Raw genomic sequence first — 10,816 nt, 5'->3', positions numbered from 1 at the left:
TCCTTTTTCCTAATTACCTTTTGTTTTCATTATTCAGTTGTTTCAATCAAGTCTTTAACTTTTCTTTTTTCAATTACACTTTTTTGTGGCCCCATCTTTGGGCTTTTCCTGGCAAAGATATTGGAGTGTTTTATCTTTTCTTTTCATTTCTTTTCTTTTTTTTTTTTTTTTTTTTTGGCAAAGCAATTGGGGATAAGTGACTTGCCCAGAGTCACAAAGCTAATATGTGACTGAGCCCATATTTGAACTTAAGTTCTTCTAACTCTAGGCCAGGTGATCTATCTCCTGTGCCAGTTCAATATATATAGACTCTCATTTCTGAGGATCCAGACTCTCATTTTTGTTTTGTGTGTTTGTTGCTCATTGATAATTTTATTTGAATGTCATCACAATTCTGTGAAATAAGCACTAAAATGCATTATCATTATTCCCATTTCACAAATGAGAAAACTGAGACACAGAGTGGTTAGAGTTGAAAGTTAATAATGTCAGAGATACAATTTGGACTTATGTATTCCTGACTCAAAGTCCTGCTCTCCTTCCACTATACTGTTTCTTATCATAAAAGTCGTGCTTATACTTTTAGTAACAACTTAAAAATGAAATCTATTTTCAGTTCAAAATACTTTGAAACATGTATAGTTCTCATATTCCAGGGCAACTAGATTGAATAGAGCCTTGGGCTTGGTGTCAGGAAGATCTGAGTTCAAAGTCATTTTCACACAGTTACTAGGGAGGTGACCCAGCACAAGACACTTAACCCTGTTAGCACCTATCAGATATCTAATAAGAAACAAATGGGTAACTAGAATTGTACACCAGAAATTTATCATTTGGTAAGTTGGGAGACTTATTTTCTCAACCTCCAATGGCAAAAGTTGAGAAAAAGTCAGAGAATAGCTACTACATCCTCATAAGGCTCTAAGGATAGCACTAAGAGACAAGACTGGGTAATTTCAATCATAAATACTGCTAGTACCCCAACTCCACTGCTCCTCCCAATGATTATTGATTGATTTTATTTAATTGGGTAGATTCAATTAGTTTTAGAAAGAGGCACTTTCTAAGGTGACATAATATAAACAACTGATACAAAACATTCTCCCCAACTGTGTGATCCACTCTCCTACAGTGTAGATTCTTAAAAGAAGTGGGCTCAAAACAAGAGAACATATGGAATAAAAGGGTGGCTTGCTGTTCTTGATTGATGAAAATCCTCTTCTCTCCTTTATGATGTGCTCAAGATGTTCCCCTTTGGCATGATATAGCTTCCTTGCTTGTGATGGCACAAATCTGGCTTCTCACATCCTATTGTTCATTCTTGGCTCCCAGTACCTACACTGTATCCAGTCATTGCTAACCTGGAGAATGATAGTTAGATGGATGTCAATGGGAAGTCTCAAATTCTCTGGACCTTTATCATCTCATAAAGTTTTGTCCTAGCTAAGGAGTGGGGAGGTGAAAACTTTGGCTGTGACCAAAATTGAGGTGCTCACCTTCTCAGAGATTTTGCTTCAATGCTCTCTCTTCTCTGGTTTAAATAACTCTTCCCACCAGAAATTCAAATAACTATAGTTATAAACTAGCATTTATTTTTTATATGACCCATAGGAAACGACTAAGTTTCTTCAGACAATCTGGACATTTTTTCTATCATCATATCAACTTATCCTAAGTATTTTTCATATTAAATCTAAAGTTATTGACTGATTGGCTGACACTTGTTTTTGACTAATAAATGTATACAGACATGTCCTCATTTCACTTACTTTAAATGAGGTGGGGGTATTCAAATGATTGATTTATTTGAGTCACACCCTTACAGAAACCTTAAAATATTCATGGGAATTAAACTATACTGAAAACCATAGGACTATCATATAAAAACCGTTACCCATAACTGGTCATAGATAACATTGCTTCATAAAAACTTAAGAAATTTTTAATAGATATTACCATTCCAAGTACTTATAATCTTCAAACTGCTTGCAATGAAAAGCTTTCATAATATATAGGAACATCCAGAAGAAATCAAAACCATCTGGAAGCAAGATGAAGTAAATATTATCTCCATCATGCTATCTACTATCAGCTTTCTCCAAAGGACACTTCAGTAAGCCTATAGATGAATTTATAGCCTTATTTAATTTTAAAAATCATTTTATCTACCTGTGCAACAATCCAGAAAATATTAAGTATAAATCAAAATAATAACAAAATAATAATCAGTCGCAGGACTGTTTTCTATCTAAACACCATCAAACTAGAGGAGAATAAAGAAAAGCAATAATAATCATGGTAAATATAGACTGAGATGGGCAGAAAATTCTTTTACATGTGTTATATCATTATATACAGCAACTCAGTGGGGATAAGTATGCACGGATGATTATTGTCTCCATTTACAGGTGTTTGAGATGTTAAATGTCTTGCCCATCATAATCTAATTTTAAGTCTAATCCTTTTTCTAAAATACCATACGACCAGAAAGCTATTTTCATAAATTATCTCTTTAATTTGTTGAAGAAGAGCTGATCAAAAGTGATCAATCATATATAAAACCACCCTTTTTGATTTTATTTAGAATAATTTTTCTGCGATTTTGTTTATAATTCTGTTTTTCAAAAATATCTGCACTGCTTTAACTCTGTTCATTATTTATTGTGCATCAACAATACACTTCATACTATTCAAGTAGATATTTTATTTTATCTTTAAATAATTTTGATTAAGGTCCATACTTCTAAAAGTAGCTTAGCATTAGCTACTTCAGATTCAACTTTACAATGAAATCAAAGTATTTACAATATATGAATTACTTTATTCTGAAGGTTCCCCATCTGCTCCCATTTCATTAATGTGATTAATTGAATATTCCTTCTTTTGTCTTATTTTCTATCCCACAAATTGCTTTGGTTAGAATTGTCACATTTAATTTCTAGTCAGTAAGAAGTGATGTTTTAAGGTCTCCGATATTGTTGGGAAAAGTAATAATATTTTTCTGGCACATTGTGGGTGAAAAAGTTTTTTGGGTGAGGGAGAGAGGTTTGGTTATTTTTTATGGGTTTGCCTGAGATTCTTCTAACCATTAGAAAAAACTTTTCCATGGCAAAATGTGGTATTTCAAATAATCTACTTACAAAGGAACTGAAAGCATGTGCAAACTAGCAGGAGTCTATTTCCTGCCTTTTTTAGGGAGGTAGAAGTAGAAAAAGACAAGTACTGACTGGGAATCTCAAAATGTGAAAGAAAGTGGTTTTAGAAATCTAGTGCTACATGTACCTGAACATATACCTCTGCAATATATAGTATTCATCTATCTTTGCTTGAATACCTCTATGGAAGGGAATTGTACAACATCTTCAGACAGTCCATTCCACTTTTCATAGAATCCAAGAGTAGGAACTGAAAGAGACAAAAGAAGTTATCTTTATTGTTGTTGTTCAGTCATTTCAGTCATGTCTGATTCCTCGTAACCCCATTTGGGGTTTTCTTGGCAAAGATAATTGGAATAAGTTTACCATTTCCTGCTCCCATTCATTTTATAAATGAGGAAAATGAGTCAAATAGGGTTAAGTGACTTGCCCAGGGTCAAGTAACTATTAAGTGTCTGAAGTTGACTATATGCAGGGACCTTCAGGAGACTTTGAATGAGAAAATCAGATGTAAGAGGGATGGATCAGGGAGCTGGGTACATTTGTCTTTGTCAGCACCGAAGGCACTTCTTAGCTCCCAAGGTGACTGACTGATAAGTAGCATCTTGGTTTCAAAATATGAATTATGTCCAAGAATTTTTGCAGTGAGGATATACTATAAATGAGTTAAATGCTGTCTACCCCTGCAGTAGCTATAGGTATAGTGGTTATTTTAATACATATTTGTTCTGATTACTTTTTATTTACTTTTTGAGTTGTGAGAAAAGAACTATATCCAGTCAAACCATGATTGTGTGATCATCACAATTAAATCATATTCATATAATTAGGGTCCACTTAAACAAAGCACAAAAGATGGAGGGCTGTTTCCTTTATTGGTGAAAGCTAGAGCCAAGAATGTAATTGGACGAATCCACATTGATAACATCCTCTTAACAAATGAGACAAGTAGCTCATATTCCCTTCTGCAAAAGAAGAGCTAGGGGTTAGATATTGCCAACTCCCTAAGAATCTTAAGAGAGTTCCCTATATTGGGTAGAAAAAAATAACTACCTTGGTAAATGTGGGATAACCCCCAAAATGCCTCTGAGCAGACTGGTCCTCATCATTGAAATGGGTCAAGTAACTTGAGTTACTAGTAGTTCATCCAAAATTCACAAACATACATACAATGTGTGTGTAAATATATGTATGTGTATAAATGTATGTATATACACATAGATATATACATATCTATAGATGTGTAGTATATTACAGTACATATATTATGTGTACATATATTCATAATATACATATGAATGCAAACATGTATTTATAGCATTATACATACATATATATGTATGTGTATATAGAGATATGTATACATATTATATTTTTTCCAAGCTATTTTACAGAGACTAATTTGGCACAACAAGCAATTAAGTGGGTATTCTGATTAGAATTTATGATTTGTTATCTAGTTAGACTAATTGACCTTGTGGTTCTTTCTAACTTTGCAGTTAGAATCTTATTTTCTGATTTATATAGTATTATTCCCATTTGACTTATCAAAGGTCATATGATTCATGAATTGGAATTAAAAATCGAGATTGTCTAGAAATTTAGGAATTTGGAAAGCTTATCATATATACATTCTCTAAATCTGTTTTTCACTGAGGTGCTTATTAAGTAAAATTTCATGTTATATGTAGTCGTAGGACCTCAAGGTTTCCAAAGCTTGTAACCTCTTTATTACTCAGTTTCCTTATCTCTGAATTCAGAGTTTGATCTTCCTAAAAGACCTTTAAGTATCTTTCCATTTCCAAATCTCTGATTCTATGAACTTTACATGCAAGTTTTACTTGACTAATTAAATGTTAATAGTCTCTCTAATGTCCTTTAACTCATTTTAAAAAAAATGTTTGAACAATGTAGCAAGTTTAAAAATAACCAATGCAAGTATAGTAGATTCTCTCCAATGTGACTATTCTCTCCACTATGTAGCCAGGCAAGCTACAAATCCCTTTCAAGATCCTAGAGCATGCTGAGGGTTTTGTGGCGTCTCTACTACCATTGCCTTGAGTCTGCATTGATTATGTTTCTCTGCCTATTAGGAGTTCGTAGAAAGCACTCCAGCTCCATTTGATAAATTTATGTCAATTAGTCTTTATAAAGGAAAATTTACTTTGGAAATATAGCACTAACAAAAGCACAAATGTTTCTTCCTTTTACCTCAAGAGCATAATGTCCTCAACTCTTAGGGATTTGGGAGGAAAGTAAGCAGTTTCTATATGGTATTGAAATCTAAATATGGCATCAAGAGAGTGCTTGTCTCAGTTCACACTAGGCTGGGTTGTGAAATTATTCCCTTGCTTCTTGGGACATTAAAGTGGAGGTAGCTATATAACCCATTCTCCTTTCACTTAAAATGAAAAAGAACAAATTCTGAGGCTGAACGAGAATTCAAGTCTACATTCACAAGATCACACGGCCTCAGAAAGGCCTGAGACTTCTTCCTTAGCAGTATCTTTCACTAAATGACATCAAGGAAAGAATCAAAAACATCTACCAAAATGGAGGAGTCAAACAAAATGTCAGATAACAAGCCCAGAGTGCCTCAGGCCCTTCTGAATGTCTTCACTGCCAATCAAAGAGCTACATATTCACTGCAGGGTTCACTAACCAGAGCCAGTGATAGAATACTTAGACATCCTTTACCATCTCTCTAAGGTACTTCATTATACATCATCATCTCTAGCCTCTCCCACCTGGGGAAATTGCACTACCTGACACTGATATACTCTATACATGTGCCAGTCTCTTATTACACAAGTATTTCTTCATGGAATCCATAAAATTTCCTTAGTAAAGAGAAAATAAGACCTCACATTATTCACAAGTTGATACAGTGAGCTTAATGAACAATGAAACTCAATACCAAAACAACTTGTCCAACCTGAAGCAATAACTCATTGTCATCATAATTCACATGACCTATAACATGTTAAAGTAAAGAAGTGGAAGAAATGTGCTCCAGATTCTCAAGAGAAATTAGCACAGAAAGCAGAGACACAGCAACTGAAGTACAATTTATTGAAGGGAAAAGGAGAAGTTAAATGGATATGACAACAGAATTAAAAGCAATCAATTTAAGACTGTAACTCGGCTTTCTAAAAGGAGAGAAGTTTTTGCAGCTTGTATTTAAATTGTTCCTGTCACCATACTATCCAACAGAATTTAGCTCAGCTAAGGTACTTTGGAGCAAGTTTTCTCCTTTATTGCAATGCACCAATCAAAAAATAAATTTAAAAACAAAACAAAAAAGAACAGTAAGACCAGCAACAAAGTAGCAATACTCAGTTCGTTTAGAATGTAGTACTAATGAGGCCACAGTTATAAATTCAGTCCCTGCATATGTAAGGCAGACTTTTAATTTCACTTCTGTGCCAACAAATTATATCTCTAAGTTTAACATCATCTTGAAAATGTTTGTCATTGACTGCAAGGGGCATTAGGCCACTGAGGACAGATGGATTAGCCATCAAATCATTATCATACATGAAAACTAAGTCCAATAGTATACTGATTGTGAAAGTGTCACATCATGTCCACAAGGAAAGGCTGGCTAACTTTTCAAGTTATTTTTAAAATAAATTCTTAAATTACAGTCAACATTGGACTTCTCACTAAGTCTTGAAATACTTTTTTTCTCCCTTTTGATTGTGTGTGTGGGTATGAGTGAGTGTGCAGAATGGAGCATCAGATGCCTAGGTTTCATTTGGATCACTGTTTTCCAAAGGCTGCTCTCAGCATACTAACTATTCTTGGTGAAACTTTAGCAATTCTGAGCTCATCTATTCAATTTTATTTGTGGCTTTGACAAGAGTACAGGGTATTAAAGATAAAACTTCTTTTTTAAAGTTTCAGAGATGTTCATAAGTATTATTGTCATTTCTTTTTTAATACAATGTAAATTTTAAATTTTCATACCATATTTTATTGATACAGAACTCCCAATGAGGAATCTCACTCTGTGCAGGTAGTCCCCACTCTACAACTTCAAGCTGCAAGTCAACATTGAGAGTTACTTAAACAAAGTGACTTGCTCTGAGTGAAGCAGCTATTGTGTATCAGAGGCATCTCTTGAACTCAGGTCCTCCTGGTTCTCAACCTGCAATTCTATCTATTAGGCATGAAGGCAGTGTTCAACTGCTCCAGAAGAAACAATGAAGGACAGAGAAGTATGGGAAGATTTGTATGAATGAATTGCAAAATGAAAGAAGCAGGATCATATACGCAATGACTAGAAAAGTATAAATAGAAACTACAACAAAAAAGAAATTCACCTCTTTTTAATTATATTGATCAAATTCAAAGAAAAGAAAATCTACCCTTTCCCCTTTTTTACAAACATGGAGAATCATGATTAGTTTGGTTTTTTTTAACTGCTTTTTTTCTCTCTCTCTTTAATTTTTTTTTTCTTACAGGGGATGGTTTTCCAGGTAAGAGAGGAAGAGTGATAGATTTGGGAATAAAGCTAATGTAAAAACAAAGAATATCAACAATTTTTTAAAAAAGAAATGAAATGAATTTGATTTAAAGTTATGACTAATAAAGAAACATTCATAAAGAAGGGGAAAGAACCACATGTGCAAAAATGTTTGTAGCAACTCTTTTTGTGGTGGCAAAAAATTGGAAAATGAGTAGATGCCCGTCTATTGGGGAACGACTAAATAAGTTATGGTATATGAAAATAATGGAATATTATTGTTCTATTAAAAATTATGAACAAGCTGATTTTAGAAAAGCCTAGAAAGATTTGTATAAACTGATGTGGCGTGAAATAAGCAAAAATCAAGAACACATTATACACAGTAACAGCAAGATTATGTGATGATCAACTGTGAAAGACTTGATTCTTCTCAGCAGTTCAGTGATCCAAGACAATCCCAATAAACTTTGGATAGACAACCCCATTTGCATCTAGAGAGAGAACTGCGGAGACTGAACATAAATCAACGCATGTTATGCTCACTTTTTTTTCCTCTTTTTCTTCTGTTTCTTTTTTTCTCATGATTTTTCTTTTGTTCCTATTTTTTTCTCTCCCAGCAGGATTCATAAAGAAGTGTATAGTAAAAAATGAAACATTAATTTGTTCAAAAAAAAACCTTTATCTTCTAAAATGTATTCTACGATAAAAGGGGTATCTTTTAAGGAGCAGAAAAGTCAGAATATTTAGAGACCTGAACTGAGTTTGAATTCCAGTTCTAATATTTAACACCAGTGTGACATGAAGCAAATTACTTCACTTGTCCCAGCCTCAATTTCTTCATATGTAAAAGAGAAGCTCTAATTAGGTCCTTTTCATTTCTAGATTCTATGAAGAAAAAAACCTGCCTATAAGAAAGGAAAAACTGAATACTTATTCAGCACTCACTATATACCAAGGCTTGTGGCAAACTCTAAAGATACTAAGAAAGGCAAAACATAGTTCTTGCTCTCAAAGAGGAAAGAATAGAATTCTATCTTTCTCTTTCAGTTTTGCAAAAATATCATTAATTAATTTTTAGTTGTATTTTTTACTTTTGAAAACCAAAATAATTTCCCTTCCTCCCATGATTATAAAAATAGTAGAGAACTCAAGCAAGTCACCTCTCTTGGTCTCTAATTCCTCATTGGTAAATAAGGGAGTTGAACTAGATGACCTCTAAGATCCCTGCCAGCTCTCAATTTATGACCCTATGATCTTGAAACCACAATTTGCTGTTGCCTCGTACTGTGTTACAAAAGAAAACATGGTCAGATAAAAATTAGATTCTCTTTAATGCCACATTATCTTACTTCAGATTTTACGATAAAAAGAAGTCAAATTAGGCCATCGTGAGTTTCTGTTCTTAGATTGTAAGAAATAAACAAAAGAGGGGAAAGTTTAATGTAATTTTAGATACTCATTCAAGATTGACACTGGAGAATTGAACTATAGTATGGTAGTTAGTTTAATTTTTTATTTATTAAATGTCACTGAGCATGAAGTCTAGGTGCAGTTTAGAACTGTCAACTAGGTGGTGCAGAATAGATAGAAAGGCCAACCCTCAGAAAAATCTGTGTTCAAATACTGTCTTGGGGACTTTTTAACTTCTCCTGTCCTTAGTCATTTAACCTGTTTCCTTATCTTTAAAACTAAAAATAATTATAGAGCACTTATAGCAGTTGTATGGATAAATGAGATATTTGTGAAATACTTTGCAAATTTTAAATCAATAAGTAAATTGCATTTAATTAAATAAGTTTGTGAAGTAAAAGGCAGCTAATCTCAGCAATGATAAATCCAATAGAGTTGGAGTGGAAAACGCCAGAGAGAGAACTATCGAGATTGAATGTGATTTAATCCACTAAAGCATAATAATTTCATTTTTTGTTGTTGTTGCTAGCTTGCTTTTTCTTTCTCGTGTTTTTTTTTTTTTTTTTCTTTTTGGTCTGATTTTTCTTGCAAAACATGGAAATACAGAAATGTGTTTAAAAGTATTGTACATGTATAACCTCTATCAAATTGCTTGTTGTCTTGAGGAGGGAGAAATGAGAGAAAAAAACTTTGAAACACAAAATCTAATTTTAAAAAAAGAATGTTGAAAACTATCTTTACATGTATGGAGAAAATAAAATATGCTAATATGAAAAAAAATTAAGGCAGCTAAGTGTCACAGCAGTCTGGACATTTACTAACTGTGTGACCCTGGGCAAGTCACTTAACTCCATTTGTCTCAGCTGCCTCATCTGTAAAATGAGCTGGAAAAGATAACGGCAAACCACTCAAGTATCTTAGCCAAGAGGAGTCTGACCTGACTGAAGAACATTATTTTTGCCCATGCGTTACTGTACATTACTTGAGCAAGACCAATGAAAACATATTTTTGGACCATCATTATACATGAAAGTACTTTGCTTTTATATATCATGTAAAGATCCTAAAATATTTAACAAGTCTTAATGAATTAAGCCTAACAATACTGAGCATACGGAGGTGTTATTATATCCAATTTACAAAATTGGAAACTAAGGCAAAGACAAGCTTGAGTAGGAGCCAGGGATCACCTAGTGAGTTGGTGGCAGATCTGAGAACAGAATCCAAAAGGCTGTTGTCTGCTGATTTAATTACTTGTTCAGACGGCCCCGTTTTAATTTTGAATGCCATTAGCTAATTGATAATGGTTTCTTCCATTTTGACTTTCAAGAAGAGGATAATTTGCTTGAATTCTTAGAGATCTTTTTCTCATTCATTTGGGTTGCTATTGTTGCCATTCACCCAGTCCATCTGGCGATTTGGAGACATTTTTCATAATTGCTTGGCAGCTTTATTAAATTGTTCTGAATGTCAGATAGCCTAGTCTTTGTGGGAACGGTGATTTTTGTCAAAGATAAGGTTTTAAATACTCTTATTTGGCACTTTATCAGGGATCTTATCGCGCACAAAAGCTCAGACTATTCCCTCTCCCTTCTCCCTAGGAAGCAGATAACAGGAACTTTGAAATGAGCCCTGCGCTGGTTACAATGGACTAACCTGATTAGAAATCTTGCAAACTCTAGTTCCTCTCTCGCTCGCTCGATGTATTCCCCCACAGGCTGAATTATAGCTCTCCTACCAGTCCCACAGCGTTGAATGATGTCATGGGATCTGCAGTTCG

General features: G+C 33.8%; 1 long non-coding RNA gene across 1 annotated transcript; it reads right to left on the bottom strand.

Annotated features, from left to right (window-relative positions):
* Positions 1-227: 227 nt before the first annotated feature.
* On the bottom strand, positions 228-10,756 carry LOC116422478. The gene is made up of 3 exons (XR_004233144.1): positions 10,693-10,756; positions 3,335-3,405; positions 228-1,361 (listed from the first exon to the last, which is right to left on the bottom strand). It is a non-coding gene; the product is annotated as an uncharacterized LOC116422478 (long non-coding RNA).
* Positions 10,757-10,816: the final 60 nt, after the last annotated feature.

The sequence above is a fragment of the Sarcophilus harrisii genome, chromosome 3 (assembly GCF_902635505.1).
Source record: "Sarcophilus harrisii chromosome 3, mSarHar1.11, whole genome shotgun sequence".
Taxonomy (NCBI): Eukaryota; Metazoa; Chordata; class Mammalia; order Dasyuromorphia; family Dasyuridae; genus Sarcophilus; species Sarcophilus harrisii.
The sequence above is the reverse complement of the archived record's forward strand: the minus strand, read 5'-3'. Positions and strand labels throughout refer to the sequence as shown.